The sequence below is a fragment of the Aquarana catesbeiana genome, linkage group LG02 (genome assembly GCF_042186555.1).
Source record: "Aquarana catesbeiana isolate 2022-GZ linkage group LG02, ASM4218655v1, whole genome shotgun sequence".
Taxonomy (NCBI): Eukaryota; Metazoa; Chordata; class Amphibia; order Anura; family Ranidae; genus Aquarana; species Aquarana catesbeiana.
The window spans coordinates 176,840,503-176,858,633 of record NC_133325.1 but is presented as its reverse complement, the minus strand read 5'-3'; the positions used below and the strand labels follow the sequence as shown (position 1 = coordinate 176,858,633).

General features: G+C 43.0%; 1 protein-coding gene across 3 annotated transcripts in view; it reads right to left on the bottom strand.

The window, feature by feature from the left end:
* LOC141127437 (17-beta-hydroxysteroid dehydrogenase type 6-like) overlaps nt 1-11,279 on the bottom strand; it is a 109,361-nt gene extending 98,082 nt beyond the window's left edge. For 2 of the 3 annotated variants that reach the window (XM_073613864.1, XM_073613867.1), the window contains exon 1: nt 11,023-11,279. The gene's annotated coding sequence lies outside the window, so the exon portion shown is untranslated. Of the gene's footprint in view, nt 1-9,500; nt 9,992-11,022 lie in introns of all 3 variants that reach the window. The other variant, XM_073613866.1, reaches the window with a different exon arrangement.
* Nucleotides 11,280-18,131: the final 6,852 nt, after the last annotated feature.

Genomic DNA, 18,131 nt, shown 5'->3' with positions numbered 1-18,131 from the left:
GGGGTGCAGTGAAGGACGGGGGCAACACCAGTCAATGCTGAAACCACGTTCTTTTCACCAAAAGGATACACTTTAGGACCTTGATTTTGGACACTTACCGTTTTTTCATATACATTTTTCTTCACCCTTCACATATTGTTTTGTTGGACTTTTTATGTACACATGCTGGGGATTTTTTACTGTCATAACTTTTTACTGTCATAACTGTTTGTTCCTTATTGCCAATACTGTTTTATTGCTATAAGTGTTTATTTTGGAGTTTTTGTTTTTATTTTTGGGCACATTCCTATACATATATAGGCAGTTGGTTTATATTGAGACATTGGCACATATATATTTATTTTAGGAGCACGTTGTACTTTATTATCACTTGCTGGAAGTGTTGTTTGCACTTTAATAGCTCCCACAACACATTGGTCACACACATATTAATTGTTTTATATTTATTTTTTATTTTCTACATGTATGTCTCCTTTTTTCTTGCACTTGTAGGAATTATCATTTAATGCACATATAGCCGGACAGCGCCAATTCCCCTATTTATAGCAATTTTTGTATACTGGATTTCACCTAGGTGATTTTCATTTTTAGGGGGGCAGCAGTCCTTTCTTGTCCCTATTCTCCTAAAGCGCGGAATTACCGTCACCCACACATGTCCACCCAGACAGCCATCCAGGTGGCACAGAACAGCGATCACCTGACTCCACCCAAATATATAGGTTCTCCCAGCAGGCCAAGGGATTTAAAGGGGTTGTAAAGGTGTTTTTTTTTTTTTTTTAAAATAACAAACATGTCATACTTACCTTCACTGTGCAGCTCGTTCTGCACAGAGTGGCCCCGAACCTGGTCTTCTGGGGTCCCTCGGCGGCTGTCTCAGCTCCTCCCCGCAAGCATTTACCACCTTCATGCGAGCTCTCTCGCACGGTGGTGAGTGCTTGCGGGCGCGCTCCCGTGATACAGCCGGCGGCTATAGCCGCTCGCTGTATCACTCGGCCCCGCCCCCCGGCGCGCCGCGTCATCGGATGTGATTGACAGCAGCGCGAGCCAATGGCTGCGCTGCTTTCAATCCATCCACTGCAGCCAATCAGCGGCCAGGGTGAGCGGAGGAACAGATGTCGGGAACGCGAAGCTGACTTTCGAGGCGTCAGGTAAGTAAAACGGGGGTGCTGGGGGCGGCGGTTCTGTCAGAAGTTTTTTCACCTTAATGCATAGAATGCATTAAGGTGAAAAAACTTTTACCTTTACAACCCCTTTAAGAAAGCCCCTGCCCATTGGCTGGGATATCTCATATACCCATAATATGACCTTGCATTGCCGTTCTCGTATCTAATGCCACCAGGTTCCAGACCACCTACCAGCAAAAGAGAGAAGTGCAGCAATTACAGACTTAGAGTGAAATCAATTGATCCCTAATAATAGGCCAAGGTAGCTATACCTGGCAGGTAAATTTAGGAGCAACCCTGCCTAAACACCAGGGTGCTACATTAAAATTCAATAGAGCACATTGTGATGGAGGTACCACAAGTACATATAGGGGTTTATTTACTAAAGGCAAATCCACTGCGCACTACAAGTGTACTTGGAAGTGCAGTCGCTGTACATCTGTGGGGGACATTCAAGGAAAATAAAAAAACATAATTTTTGCTTGCACATGATAGGATGATAGAAATCAGCAGAGCTTCCCCTAAATTTCGATCTTTCCTTCAGATCTACAGCAAGTGCACTTGCAGTGTACTTGTAGTGCACAGTGCATTTGCCTTTAGTAAATCAACCCCATAGTGTATGCTCACTGTGGCCATGTCAAGTGCAGTTCCCAAACTTTTTTCTTTTTACAACACACTGGGGGTTATTTACAAAAGGCAAATCCACTTTGCACTGCAAGTGCACTTGGAAGTGCAGTCGCTGTAAATCTGAGGGGAAGATCTGAAATGAGGGGAAGCTCTGCTGATTTTATCATACAATCATGTGCAAGCGAAAGTGCTGTTTTTTTTTTTTCCTGGCATGTCCCCCTCAGATCTACAGGGACTGCACTTCCAAATGCACTTGTAGTGCAAAGTGGATTTGCCTTTCGTAAATAACCCACAGTATGTTTTTTTTTTAGCTCCTTTCTTGATTGGAATGTGGATATTTGGTACTTTATTGAACAACTCTGGTACTTGAGATAATATAGTTTTTTTCATTAGTATAGTAGAAGGTGTTTTCCTTAGTGCATCTTTTTGCTATAGAAAACACAAAAACAGATGTTTATTTTTATTTTATGTTTAATTCATAGTGCAAACTAGGAGCATACTATATGTGTTGAACATCTGTGTGTGTTTTGCTAGACAGTGCATGGCAAAGGACTTTTTAATGTGTGACATTCCATCTGTGCAAGTATATTTGCAGGCCTATGCAATCATGCCCTGCGCCTGTTTATTTTCCCTTTAGTAAATTAGGCTGTTTCCCTGTGTTTATTTTTCTGGCTATAATAAACTGAATACAGTATTCCCCTTTAATGTTCTCAGTTCCACTTGGGCAACTCTCCAGTCGAGGTAGTTCTAACCTATTTGTTATACTTTATTTGGCTATAGTTTTCCATTTGTATTCATTGTGTATTTTGGAGGTCCTTTTTTGACTGTTCCCTTTTGGCTGTGTAATTTATTAATTTTTGTGATTCTTTCCCTTTAGGACAATGTTCATAAAGGTGTTCTGCTGATTTTGCAATACAACAGACTTAGACCTTGACACTGCTCTGTAGTTATCTTTTAGATTTTTATTGTATGCTGTGCCCAGAGAAGAAAGAAAAAAAATCTATTGAAATTCTGGCGTTTAGCCATACTGTATCTGCACTTAAATGGACTCTGGCCGAGCTGATAAAAAAAGTACAAAAATAATGACCTGCAAAAGGAGAGGCTTTACACTAGGGTTGCCACCTTTTCTTCAAGCCAAACCCAAACACTTTTTCAGCACAGGGCATTTTTTTTTTTGCAGTAAACACTATAGGAATATAAAAGACCTGGGACACATTTAGGTGCCCCAAGGGGAGTAGTAATGTAGTGCACAGAGCGTGCCAGTGGGTGTGGCCAACTTTCTCTTGCTGACATTATCACCCCACCCTTCAGTGCTGCCAAACCGGCCCCCAAACAGCGTCCCGCAGCGGCAACAGATTTGTGTATGACTATCTCGGTTGCTTGGGGAGCCACAGCCTGGTCTGAATAATGTGTCCGGGTTTCAGGTGGACTGAAACCCGGACACATCATTCAAAACCCGAACTGTCCGGGTGAATCCTGGACAGGTGGCAACCCTACTTTACACCCACCTGTCTCACTGTTCATTCCTCTGATTTTACTCTGTTCAGCAGCTACAGGCATCTGAAGAATCTTCAGATTCCACCCCTTCCAGCAGTATTGGATCCCTGGGTCCCCACTGTGGTTCCTTCTGTCACCCCTCTGTCACTAGTCTCTCCTGTAGTGATAAAGCAAAGACCAGAAGAAACCACCTAGTGCAGCAGGGTTTCAGGACCTAGGCCAACCCATCGTAATGTATTCTCATAGTATATATCCACTTTTAGGCGATCCCTGAAAACTTTCCTCTTCAGAGAAGCCTATCCTGCCTCCATCTAACAACTGCACTATTTTCTCCATTAGCTCATCCCCCACAGCTATTACCCTTTTGTATAACTTGACCCTCCCTCCTAGATTGTAAGCTCTAACGAGCAGGGCTCTCTGATTCCTCCTGTATTGAATTGTATTGTTATTGTACTGTCTGCCCTAATGTTGTAAAGCGTTGTGTAAACTGTCGGCGCTATATAAATCCTGTATAATAATAATTATATATAGCCGGGAGAGAGACTTTTGGAGAGGACTGTATGCTAGCCTCTTGCCGATCGATCGGGGGCCCTTGCATTTGGGGGAACGGTGCTCTTTGTGAGCTGTATGCCTGGGGACCCCTGAGGTGGTATTACTGTGGATTCGGGTCCTGGTCCCCCAGGACACACAGACTCGGGGACCCTGGATTTGCCATATTGGAATAGTGGCTGATTCATAATGCTGGGACAGATACTGTTAGGAGATGCTGATGTAAATTCCAGCACCTGTCTGTTGTCTGATAAAATGTGTATTGTAAATAAGTCTATAGTATGGGATTTAAGAGTCATTAGATTCCCATTGTTATTTGTGTTAATTAATTCTGCTATTGTGTGAAGAAGAGTCTATGTTGATTGTGATAATGTTGATTGGATTTTCTGAACTACAAGACGGCCAGTCTGGCCTAACGGTCATGTCTGAGTCATCTAGGCTGTCTAAAGGGATTAGTTAATTAGCTCATGTTAATTAGGTTAATTAGGTTACAGCTGTATTGTTAGAGTAATATGAGCAGGAGGTCTGCACCTCCACTTTGAGTGTATAAAAGCCTGTATTTTGCAATAAAGGAGATTCCTGTTTGAACTTACATACAGCCTGCCTGGTGTTTGTTCTGAGCTATCACAACTGGACTAGAACGGCACAGAGCTGTAGTTCTAGTCCCGGAGCATTGGATGACCGAACCATCAGATGTTGCAATTGGATTCAATAGCTGCAGAGGAGTGTCGGGAAAGTGGAACCAAGCGAGCAAGGGGCACATTGTACATTGTTGTGTACATATATATATATATATATATATTATATATGTGTACACAACAATGCCTATATCAGAATATATATAGTGCAAAGCTGCAAAAGCTGCAAAAAATTATAAAATATGCTGCACAAACCAGTGCACATAAACAATCACACATTTATAAATGATCAAAAGGAGGGGATATTGACGCTGCTCGTAATGGGTATAACATGTATATCAACCAACCATGGTGATTATAACAATATGTATAAATGTGTTTATCTGTTTGGGACGATACAGAAAAAAATCTTATATACTATAATAAATTCCTATGTTCAAAAAGACGATGTGTTGTCTATTTAGGACAAATAATGGTGAGAGTGTGAATCCCTAAGCAGTATAATAGAAATACTCTTTATCCACATCAAAAATGGTGCATTATCACAAGGTTATTACTAACTGATAACCTGGTGCTAGTAATAAGTAAACTCCTAATTTGCAAGTGAATCAAGTGACGGAAAAAAGTATATAGAAGAAATGTATATTACCAATCATTAAAAAAAACCTGTGTAGCAAAAAAAATTGCTTATTACCAAGTAAATCAAACTGAAAACAAATGATATATGTATCAAATGTATAGCAATGAAGAATATAAGCAAATTATGAAAAAAGCAAATATATAACAAAAAGTCTTTCAATATCCAGTGTCCATATTTCCATAAAAGTGACTTGTGCTGATTTCCAAGTGATGCTACTTTATATCAACTTTTGTGCATCAAATAAATTGACTTCTCGTGCATCAAATAAAGTGACTTCTCGTGCTCCCCCTTAGGTATATGCACTCACCAGAAGCCCCCACTCCTGCAGGGGTAAAGAGCATGTAGTAAACTGGATCTCCAATCCGGATGTCCCCGGAAACAATAAGCTCTCCTACTCCGGAGCAAGATATATGCAAAACGGTATCCACATGTAATTAAAAACAGGCATCCATAGTGTAAATCCGATAAAAAATTATTTATTTATCACAAATAAAAAATTAAATAAAAAGTACTTTCCTTAGGCAAAAAGGGCTAACAGTTGCCCCGATTACATGAATGGTTTACGGGCAAAGTTCCTGGGTCTGGGCGGCGTGCGTTTCACAGACCAACACGAAAAAAAACGGAAGTTCGGGAAGACGTCCATTAAGGCCCACGCTGTAGCCGTCTTTCGGCTATAGCGAGGGTGGTAAATAAAGTTCACTACCCCTTCCAGAGCTTCAGCTTGTCAGATGTAAGTATTGGTTGGGCACAGATCTGTTACCTGTCTGCTGGGAGAAGACTATCAGAAACACGGGCAGAGTGGTCGAAATGCCTCGTTGCCCACTAAGGATTTCCAACACAGGTCTGAGGAAGGGTCCTGGGAGGAGGCTCAACAGGAGGCTGAACCAGAAGTCAGATGCATTTCTCAATGCCATTGGGGACAGGCGACCAACAGGTCACAGGATCACTGAGGGAAAGAGGTAGAACCCCTGCCGAAGAGGAGCAGAGAGCCTAAGTGCCCCTACACCCCATCAGAGGCCCCCAAAGAGGATTACCAGAGTGGTAAACAGCACTGGGTAAACAGCAATCACACTCACAACTCTACAGGACCGAGCACACCTTAAGGAGCAGGAATCAGCACCTTCTTCTGCACTTGGTGAGTGCAATACAGGGGGGTGAGAAGGCACCTTTGTTAGGTTACTTTTCTCAACTACTAGGTTCTATGGGTTCTCCTCCAGCTTTACACATACCTTACTCAACTGCAGCTGTTTGTGTATCTATACAATCTGATCATGGTAACCTTAGTGTCTCTCCAGTTTATGTTAGTTTTCTGCCACCCCAGTCGCTGACATTTCCAAAGCTCTAGCTTGTCAGCCAGCTATGTTACAGAGAAGCATTAACATGTAACATTGCTCTTTCGGATTTCATTTTATTAATCAGTTGGTGTTATAAAATAATAGGAAAAAATTACAGGGTGATTATGTAGATATCCTATTACTAACCAGTCAGAAAGATTTTGGTCAGAAATAAAGTGTAGGCCCAGAGGTAGAGTGAAGATGTTCTGTGGCTAGAACATTTGCCAATTGTTACAGGCTTATTCAATCTATGCAAGTGTGATGGGTAGAAAAAGGCCCAACCTTTACTTCAGGTCTTTTTCAGCATGTGGATAATGTCCATGAGGCTTACATGCCTAGGTTGCTGGCTTTGTTCCATTATGATGAATCTTACAGACCAAAACTGGCAGTCTACCCACCTATTAAATGGGGATCTAAGTATATTGGCCTTTGGCTGAGTTTAATGACTCCCCAGCAAACACATGTTCAGATGTCTGCAGTAAAGGCTGCTTCAGATTTATCTTTTAGGAAAGGAATCTTTTTCCTTCAATGAATCTTAGCGTCAATCTCCCCATACTTGCAAATTTAGACATGAAGGTTATTGTTGCTATCAGCGATCTTATCTACAGGTCCCTATATTTAGGGTGTAGCTTTTTCTGGAAAGCCTGGATAGCAGTGAGTTTAAAAAAAATGCATGAGCTAAAGAGCTTCCCAAATGTATCAGCACATGCTCGTTGAAGGTTTTGATATTGTTTTTTACCTGCCTCCTTATTTGGGTCAGGGTTGCTTTGGATTGATAATTTTAAAATCTGTGACTGCTTTAACAGATGTTGTTCACTATAAACTGATCAAAGAAATGAGGGAAAACAAGGAAATTAGAGAAGGAAGCTTTGCCTTTCATTGTTAGTGCTAATACCTAAAAAGGACCTAATAAATGTAGAATTATTCACCAAATCCTTATTTACAATGAGTTTGTCTCTGAATGATCAAATCAATGAGGGCATTAGAGCCTTTGGACAGGGAGCCCTCTTGGCCTAATTAGACATTGGCTTTTAGACCGTTTTCTATATGGCCAGAGGCGTTCAATTCTCTTGGTTTTTCAGTTGAGGGGAGATTTTATTTTGATAAAAGTCTTCCAATAGGTTGTTCGGTTTCTTGCCTTTTTGAATAATTGTCCTGCTTTTTTGAATGGATGAACACCCAGAAGGGGCCATGGCACATTATGTAGATGATTTTCTGCTCGGCCTGCTAATTCTGCCATTGGTCACAAGTTGTTCTAAGGTTTGCAGCAGTTGATGGGACACATTGGTGTTCCTTTAGCTGCAGTGAAAATGTTTCTCCATGTACAACCTAGGATTTCTGGAAATCTCAATTGATACAGTTATAATGGAATTTAGGCTACCCCTAAAAAGAAAAAAAAACATTACATTTAACCTGCCCATACTGAACCGGCTGAGATTCGAACCGTCTATGGCTGGCTTTATTGCTTCATTGTTGCCCAAGGAGCAGCGATCAGGAGTCTAAACTGTCCAAAGCATTGGTTCCTCCTTATCAGCAATTAGTTCAGGATGTGATGAGACAGCCAATATAGGAAAAAAGTATTGTAAATAATTAAAATAGTGGCGCTGTGAACAAAATATAAAGTAGTGATGCCTACTGATAAATACCATTAACCTGAAGTGCTAGTATTAAACAGTAGGCGACTCGTGATGATTCAAATAATACTGATAATATTGTAGTGATGAAAAATGTGAATGAATAACTTCCATAAGTAACCACAAACAGTCCGTGCAGTGTTAAGGTTAAACTATTAAACAAAGTCCATGCCAAATAAGTGTGTTGAACAAGTGAATCCAAAACTGTGATCTTCCTCTACCATACAAAATCTCCTCCACCACACCGATTGTGATTGTGTTCCACTCTAATGGAGCCGCACTCACCAAATACATATGCCTTGCATTCTCATGTGCGGCATGTAAGCATTATAACCATCCCTCCAGGGGGTCACTCAGGCTGGATGGAGCTGGGTCCACAACAACTGGAGCTCTTTACTTAGCAGTGCCTCTCAGCAGGTAAAGATGTGTCACCATGCAAGAAGAAATATTGCCTCCAATGGTGTGAAAACGTTTAAAAAACATTTATTAAGTTAAAAAAGTAAAACCTTCTAACATTGTACTCACATTCCTAAAAGATTTAAACAGCATATACAAGACACTCCTTGTGACTAGTAAGAATAGTGCACTAGTGGTCACGGCGGACCAGGGATCCAGCCTGAAACCTCTCACCCCTTCCCTCGCTGGATCCTCAGCGTTACGAGGTGGTATCAACCGGCCACAGCTAATCACAGTGCGTCATACATCATACGCTGATGCTGGGTTGCCGTACAGCCACGCCTCCGACATGTTTCGTCATATCGACTTTTTCAATCCTATGTCGGAGGCGTGGCTGTACGGCAACCCAGCATCAGCGTATGACAGGCAGATGCAAATAGACTTGTGTTTGTTTACAGCCACTTACCTCCAAGTCTCTCCAGGTCTGAAGGACTGCATCCTTTTCCATTTTTCAAGACCTAAACATGATGAATTGGAGGTGGACTTATGTAAATGAACATCTGAGTCCGTTTACATACAGCTGTCCACAGAGCTATCACTGGTCTGCCCATGTCCACAGGACACAAACTGCCTGTCCATAGAGCTGCATGTAGCTTCCGATTAAGTCTGCCTGAAAACGGACTAGTGGACCTGATCAAAAAGCCCATGTGATAGGGCCCTTAGACATACCTATTAGGTGGTTTGTGCTTTTTCTTTTTGTGTGTTTTGTGTGCTTTTTTGCTTGCATAAGTGTTGCCCTCAATGTGGAAAGAAATAAGTCGTTACACCCCCCTGGGCATACTGGGAGCAAAGAGGGTACCTCCAGATACAGGGAGCAGACTTACATTCACCTCAGGGCTGAGTCCATGGCTATAATGGGAAGTTAGAACAAATGTGGGCGCCAGTCACTTTAGGTATTTTTCAATGCTTTAATTATAACTAGAAAGCTTGTAGAAAAGAGGTTGAGGGGAGGTTTCAGATACCTTTTTAGCAGATCACTTACAGACTCCTTGAATCAAAGGACGAAACACAGCTTTCTTTCAGCAGATCTTGAATACCTGGGTAGGTCTCTCACACAGTTCTAGCAGCCAGTAAGATGTCTGGATAAGCCTCTCTCACAGACTTAGCAGCCAGTAGATGCCTGGATAAGTCTCTCTCACAAACTTAGCAGCCAGAAATGTATTACCTTGATTGGATTGTAGAACAGCTTCACAGTACCAGAACCTTTAAGCCGATCCGGCAGTACTGTGAGGGTTGTTAGATGTAGGTGTGTCCTCCAAGTAAGTTACCAGGCCCTTCTGAGAGACCAGCCTTCATCCTGGCTCTCTCCAGCAAGGGTCCTCCCCTGGATCTCCTCAGCTTGGCTCAGCTTCTTCCAAACAGGCAAGACAGCCTAAGGACCACCTTCAGACTAGTAGGCCCCAGACAGGCTGCTGGGCCTACTTGCACAGCTTGCAGCAATGTAGCCTCAGGCCTAAAAGGCAAGAAGGTGAGGACTGACTAAAGCACATGGCATCTATACAATAAATACCCCTTCCCATAATGCACAGCAGCAGGAACCTCCTACTGAGCTGTTTCTGGAAAAAGAATATTCATTTCGGCTTAACTTAGTTGTTATTCTCACACTGTCCTGTGGTACTAGTGACACCTACTGGCAACAGTGGGAAATTCACAACACAGTCAAATTTAGGACAGAATCAATAAAATGTACAATCAATCTGAGCTGTTTACAGCTCAGCCAAAAACGAAATTTACACTATAGCCCCATTTTTGGAAACAGGGGGCTACACTTACATTATAGATGCAATACAGTCTACATGTAATATATGTTTAACTGTATTTTTTCTATACTATTACTTAGATAGCACGTTATTGATTATTCTTTGTTATAGCAGGCATACCATTCTATATTGGCTCTTCCCAGAGGATGTGGTAGGTAATCTTTTAAAAATGTTATTTTGGGGTTAGGGTTTAATGGTACAGACATATGATTAAAGCTATTTTGTTACTTTGGTAATGGTGGCCTGTTTTTGTAGGTTAATCTTGTGGTATATATATTTTGACTTGTTGTGGATCGATGTTGGCATTTTTTGGAGGACACGTGAAGCTTCATTTTCTATTACCTTTTTTTTAATCAACCTCAAGCTACCAGCAAACATATAATCCCTAATGGCTGGCCATACAGACATGGATTTGATGATTGAATAAATTATAGACCCTCAGATAGTTCTCGGTTTCCCCACTACACATATCTTATTTTTTTTCCAACTCTGACTATGATTATGCAACTGCTAAAAACAGACCACCAATTTACTGGTCCACATATAACAGAATTTATCCCTGTGATCTACTCTTCTCAGCATTCAAATCTTAAACCATTTTTACAATAGGTAGACAGTAAGCATATTAATTCAGAATAAAAATAATATTCCTGCATTTCAAGTGCTGATTTATTTTTTTTTTTTTGAGCTGTTTAATTAAGCAAGTTGTTTATGACACACTGACCTGTTTTCCTCCCGAATTTGTATGTACCTTTTGAATTTGGTGTCTACTCTGGATACTCCACAGAAACTAGCAAAAGCAACCGACAACGCCCCTGCACTCGAAACAAAAGGCAAGTATATCTGAGTGTGTGGAGTCTCTGACCATCACCAGCATTTTGACAAGCATCCAGAGTTTCAAGTACTGTGCTCTCTAAACAGACTTGATAACAGGAAGCTGTGGCTCATTTACTTGGCAATATTCCTTTTCTCTATATAGGGCTATCCCCGCAGGAGCCACTGATTAAGATGGGTCCTCTGTTCTTTGCCTCAACTTCTTTAAAGTGATTGTAAATGATCACCATGTAAAACTGCCAATTTAGTTTAAAATTGAAACAAAAGGCAAAACATTTGTGTATAGATATAAAAAAAAATTATAAATACATTTTTTTCCCCTCTTTTTATAAGTGATCACATTCCCTCTGCTCCTTCTGTTCTCAATTGTATAGGAGCTGGGGGGAGGAGGAACAACAGCACACTGAGCTCCTCAATTAATGGCTGTGCGGGGGGGGGGGCATGTCAGGACAATTCTGCTCATTGGAGGAGAGCAGGCTGAGTTCCAAAGCACAGCTAGAAAACTGACCACAGTGTGCACTGTTTAGGAGATATTTACTGTACGTGCAGCCAGTGACACTGGTGCATACGCTCTGAAGGAACGACCACCCGTGCATGGGAGTGACATCATCGCTGCTCCGGCTAGCCACAGAGCCAGAGTCTGCGAACCCGGAAGCAAGACGGGTGGAGATGGAAGCGGCCTCCAGCTCTGACATCTTGGAGGGCTTCGTTTTAAGGTAAGTTTAACATAATGTGCTAGTATGCAAGGCATACTAGCACATTATGGCTTTACCTTTGTAGGAAAAAAAAACAAAAAACATCCTGTGGTTTACAACCACTTTAATAAGGACTAGGCCTAAGATGACACAAGCGGTTGATTTACTAAAACTGGAGGGTGTAAAATCTGGTGCAGCTTGTGACAGACCTAGCCAGGACAGAGGCTTTTGGAGGGGACTGAATGCCAGCCTCTTGCCCACCGAGCATGGGCCCTGGCATTTGGGGGAATGGTGCTCTCTGTGAGCTGTATGCCTGGGGACCCTGGAGGTGGTGTTACTTTGGATTCAGGTCCATGTCCCCCCAGGACACACAGACTAAGGGAACCCTTTATATGCCATATTAGAATAGTGACTGATTCATACTGTTGGGACTCGTACTGTTAGATGCTAATGCCATCAATTCCAGCTACCTGTCTGTTATCTGCTATAATGTGTTTATTGTAAATAAGTCTAGTGTGGGCTCTAAGAGTCTTTTCACCCATTGTTGCTTGTGTTAATTAACTCTGCTACTGTGTGAAGCTCGGTGACCACAAGTCTGTCAAAAAAGGTCATGTCTCTTAGTCACCTAGGCTGGATAAAGGATTAGATAATTAGCGCATATTGATTAGGTTAGGTTTTAGTCATCCTGCTGTATATGTTTGTGTGAGATCTCAAATAAAAGGCTATTCCTGATGTACTCCAAGACTGGTGTTGTCTGGTTCTTGGGGGTTCCTTTAGCCTGATCCATTGGACTCATGTTCCAGGACTTAAGAAGCGGTATACTGACGGAAGCACTCAAGCAGAGTGTGTGACGTTCCCTCACACAGCTCTGCAAAGAATCCAATCAGCTTCTAGTTTTTTTATCAAAGCTTAATTGAACAAGCTGAAGTTAAAAGTTGATTGGCTACCATACACAGCTGCGCCAGATTGTGCAAGCTCCAGTTTTAGTAAATCAATCCTTTGGTGTCCAGATCAACATAAAGGTCACCTAAAGTGCAGCAGTGAGCAGTAATAGGATTTTTATAACAGCTTACCTGTAAAATCCTTTTCTTCGAGTACATCATGGGACACAGAACCACAGTATTTACTGAATGGGTTAAAAAGGCACCTTTAGGGGATGAACACTGGCACACCCCAGACAGGAAGTTTAGCTCCCTATATAACCCCTCCCCTTACTAGGAGTACCTCAGTTTTGTAGCAAAGCAATATACGTGTATTAGAAGAGGGGAGGGACCTCTGTGTCCCATGATGTACTCAAAGAAAAGGATTTTACAGGTAAGCTGTTATAAAAATCCTATTTTTTGGGGGGAAATCACGGGACACAGAGCCACAGTATTTACTGAATGGGATGTCCCAGAGCAATGCTATTTGAGGGGAGGGAGACACAAACAGAAGTAGGGTGCAATCAGACCTGAGGACCTATACTGCTGCCTGCAGCACACTGCGCCGAAAGGCGATATCCTCATGCCTTCTCACATCCACCTGATAGAATCTGGTGAATGTATAGACTGAAGACCAAGTTGCGGCCTTGCAGATTTGAGCCATGGAGGCCTAGTGATGCACTGCCCATAAAGCACTAACAGACCTGGTGGAGTGAGCTTTGATTTGAAAAGGTGGAACTTTCCTCTTCAAACCATAAGCTTGAATAATTTCTTGCCGAATCCACTTAACAATAGTAGATTTCGACACTGCCTGTCCTTTTCTAGGACCTACAGGCAACACAAACAAAACATCCGTTTTCCGAACCTGAGCAGTCACCTCCAAATAGATTTTGACTGCTCTCACTACATCCAGAGAATGTAGTGACTTTTCTTCCATAGAACAGGGTTCTGGAAAAAATGAAGGCAGAACAATATCCTGGTTTAGATGAAAACCTGAAACCACCTTTGGTAAAAATCTAGGATGAGGACACAATACTAGTCTATCCTTGTGAATGATTAAATATGGCTCTTTACATGAAAGAGCCGCCAATTCTGATACCCTTCTTGCAGAGGAAATGGCTACCAGAAAAACTAGCTTCCTTGTCAAAAGGACCGGCTCAAAAGGCTGTTTTTGTAATGCCGACAGAACTAAATTCAAGTCCCAAGGGTTCAGGGGTGCTCTAACCGGTGGATTAAGCCGCGTTACCCCCTGTATAAAGCTTCGGACCAAAGAATGCGAAGCAAGCGAACATTGAAACAATACCGATAAGGCCAAGACCTGGCCCTCGATAGTACTCAAAGCCAGCTTCATCTCTAACCCCATTTGCAGAAAGGCAAGGATTCTACCTATGACATAATTTCTGGGGTGCCAACCCCTGGATTCACACCAGGAAACATGTGCCTTCTAGACTAATAAATGACTCTGGAGGCTGGCTTCCTTGCATTAATCAAGGTAGATATCACTGAGCCTGAAAGCCCCCGATTCTTCAGAATGTGGGATTCAATAGCCAAACCGTTAAATTTAGCGTTTGAAAGGTAGGGTGGAACACTGTTTCCTGCTATAGCAGGTCTGGATGTGGTGGTAGGGTCCATGGGGGCCCTACCGCCATCTTTACTATTTCTGCATACCAAGATCTTCTGGGCCACGCTGGGGCCACCAGAAGCACCGACTTCTTTTCCTGATTGATCCTGCGAAGAAGACGTGGTAGCAGCAGAATAGGAGCGAATGCATAAATCAGTGAGGACTGATCCCATGGGGTCACCAATGCATCTGTCCCGCATGCAAGTGGATCCCTTGTTCTTGACACAAAGTTGTCGATCTTGTTGTTGAACCTGGACGCAAACAGATCTACGTCCGGGATCCCCCTACGTCCCGGATCCCCCATTGTGCTGCCCCAACGGGGCATAGAATTTATATATATATTGTTTCTCTGAACCATTTTCTATGGATGTTTATGTTTAGTTTACTTGCTGCCATCTAGTGACCTTTTAAGGTAAGCACCTATTATTTCTTTGTCTGATTTACGACACACTTCCTTTCTGTGTAATGCTCCACCCTTCTTCTTGTGTTTGTACTTCCTGTGTAATGGAGACAGCTTAACAGGCCAAATGTAACATGGGCACATGTATCCTGCATAAGTAAGCTACAGACAGTATCATCTTTTGACCGCATAAATACTACAACCTATTTATCTGTTTGTATCCTGTTATCTGCTGTAACCTGATGTTCAGAATAAAAGCATCTTGTGGATGGAATCGGTATTTGTTGAGTTCAAACTATCTGATGAGGATTGCCTTCAGTGATTATATCTTATACAGGCCAGGCATAGAGGTCTCACAAGGCATAGTCGCTTCACAACAATCGTATTCTTCCCATTTTTGGCATATAGCCAGGAAGATGTCGGGGTGAAGAGACCATTCCCCCGGGAACAACTGCTGGCGACTTAAGTAGTCCGCCTGCCAGTTCTCTACCCCTGGAATGAAGATTGCCGATATGCACATGCTTTTCTGCCCAGGTTAGGATCTGGCTTACCTCTCCCTGGGCTGCATGACTCCTGGTGCCCCCTTGGTGATTGATATAAGCCACTGCTGTGGCATTGTCGGATTGGATCCTGACAGGACAACCCTGCAACCTGAATGTCCAGGCCTTTAGGGCTAGGTACGCTGCCCGAATCTCTAGAATGTTGAAGGGTAAGGTTTTGGCCCATTTCCTTTGGACAGTCATCTCTTCCAGAACTGCTCCCAAACCCGAAACGCTGGCATCTGTTGTTACCACCTTCCGGGTAACTGGTAAGAAGGATTTCCCTTTCTGCAGATTCTCGGGTATCAATCACCAACTGAGGCTCTGACGCACTATTGGCGACAAACGCATCGGGAAATCTAGCGCCTGGAATCCTTGTTTCAGGCAGACAGGATACTGTTTTGTAGCAGTCTCGAATGAAACTGAGCATAGGGAACCGCTTCGAATGAAGCCACTATCTTTCCCAACAACCTCATACAAAGGTGAATAGAAGGACCCTTCTTTGCCCTGACTACTTGAACCAGCTCCTTTTATAGCGCTGATTTTTGCCTGGGGTAAAAACACCCTCTTCTGGGTTGTATCTATAACCAGACCCAAGTACTCTAGTCTTCTTACTGGTTTTAAAGAAGACTTCTCTAGGTTGAGGACCCAACCTAGGTATTCCAGGTAGTTGACTGTGGAGACCAAGCTTTGGTTTAAGCGGGCTACTGATCGGTCTATTAAGAGTAGGTCGTCTAGGTAAGCTATAATCGTTATACCCTGGGCACTTAATCTGGCCAGAGGAGGGGCCAGAACTTTTGTAAACACCCGAGGTGCAGTAGCTAGACCGAAAGGTAGAGCTACAAAATGAAAATGAGGTTTTCTAATTCGAAACGCAGATATTTCTGATGAGCGGGGAAAATAGGTACATGCAGGTATGCATCCTTAAAGTCGATTGACGCCAGAAGTTCTCCTCCTTGTAGGATGGAGACTACTGAACGGATTGATTCCATGATTAAAGATTTAATTTTTAGGAACCTGTTTAGATCTTTGAGATCTAGAATGGGTCTGACATCTCCATTTGGTTTTGGCACCGTGAAAAGGTTTGAATAAAACCCCAACCCCTGCTCTTCCATGGGAACCACCATTATCACTTTTTGTGACAAAAGTCGGTCTAACGCTTGAAGGAGAGACTTCTTTTTCTCTGGGTGTTTGGGAACATTTGATCTGGGGAAACATGTAGATGGGAATTCTCGGAACTCTAGTTTGTAACCTAGAGTTATTGTGGAGACCACCCATCTGTCCTGAAAATCCTCCTGCCAGACCTTTGAGAACTGTAGCAGTCTTCCCCCCCACTCGAATGAGCGGGGGCGCCCCTTCATAAAGAAGCTTTAGCGTTCTGTCTTGTAGGTTTCCTCCCCAGGACTTCTTTTGTCCCTGGGGTTGACTCTGAGTTTTACCTCTTGAACCTGATGGTGGAGGCCGTCGCGACTGCCTGGAGGCTGATGCCCCGGCCCGTTTAAATGAGGGAAGTTTACTCCTTTTCTTAACTGGCAAATGGGTACTTTACCCACTTGAGATTTTTTGGATATAATCATCCCCAAACAGCCTTACACCGTGGAAGGGAAAACCAGCCAGGAGCTTTTTGCATGGCGCTTCGGCTGACCAATTTTTCAACCATAAGATTCTACGCATATGCACCAACCCAAGTGTAAGGCGAGAGGTCTGAAGGATAGAATCTCTGATTGCGTCAACTGCAAAACACAAAGCCGCTGGCAGCTTGGCTAACTCCTGGACCTGCTTTTAATGGAAAACCATGAGCACCTGTTTCAAATGGTCTCTCAAGGAATGACATACCCCAATTGCCGCCACTGCAGGTTGAGCTACTGAACCTGCCAAGGAAAAAATGTTCTTTAACAGAAATGCCATCTTTTTGGATCCCTAAGCATTTGAGCGTTGTCAACAGGATAAGTCAAACTTTTATTTACAGTCAATTTTATTTACAGTCAATTGCTGGTATACCCCACATCTTTGTAAATTTTTCCTTCATAGGATAAAGTGTTGAAAACTTTTTAGGAGGGAAAAAATGTTTATCTGGGTGATCCCACTCAGAATAAATAAGCTTTTCCAGCAATGAATGAACAGGAAAAGCATGCACAGCTTGAGGGGGCTTCAGTGAACCCAAAGAAGAAGTGGGCTTTTCAACCGACTCAGTTACGGGTAACTTAAATGTGGAGCGGACCATTTCAGTAAGAGTTTGCACCAGCAATTTCTCAGCCTGTGAAACTGAAGAGGGTCCTTCCCCACTTGATTCCTCAGAAGAGGAGTCATCAGTCTCTTCTCGGTCCCCTGAGGGGGATTCGTCTCCCCTTTCCCAGAGTTCCTCTGTTTGAGGGTCCTGGGTGGTAGAAGGGGACCTAATGTGTTTTCTTCAACTTTGTGAAGATGCGATTAAGGCCACTAATCTTTCCTCCAATCCACTCATGACTGAGGAAAAAACCTCCTGAGTAATATATACAGGGGCTGAAATGCCAGAAGCAGTTGCAGCCCCTAACCCAGACGGCTCACTCTGACCAGCCTCCCTAGGTCTTTCAGGGGGAGATGGCATTGCAGAGGGGGGGTCCTCAGAGCCTGAGGAAGATCCCTTTGAGCCCCCATTTTTCCGGGTATTTGTACCTCCCCTTCTGCCCATAGTGCTAAGCACAAATGCAGAGGTACTACCAGAAATGCACCCACTGCTGAGCAAAATAATTCAGCAACTGCTGCTGCTATCAAGGCTCAGTCTTATGCTAAGTAAACGTGCCCGGGAATGCCTGTGTCACCCACACTCACATGCCATCCATCT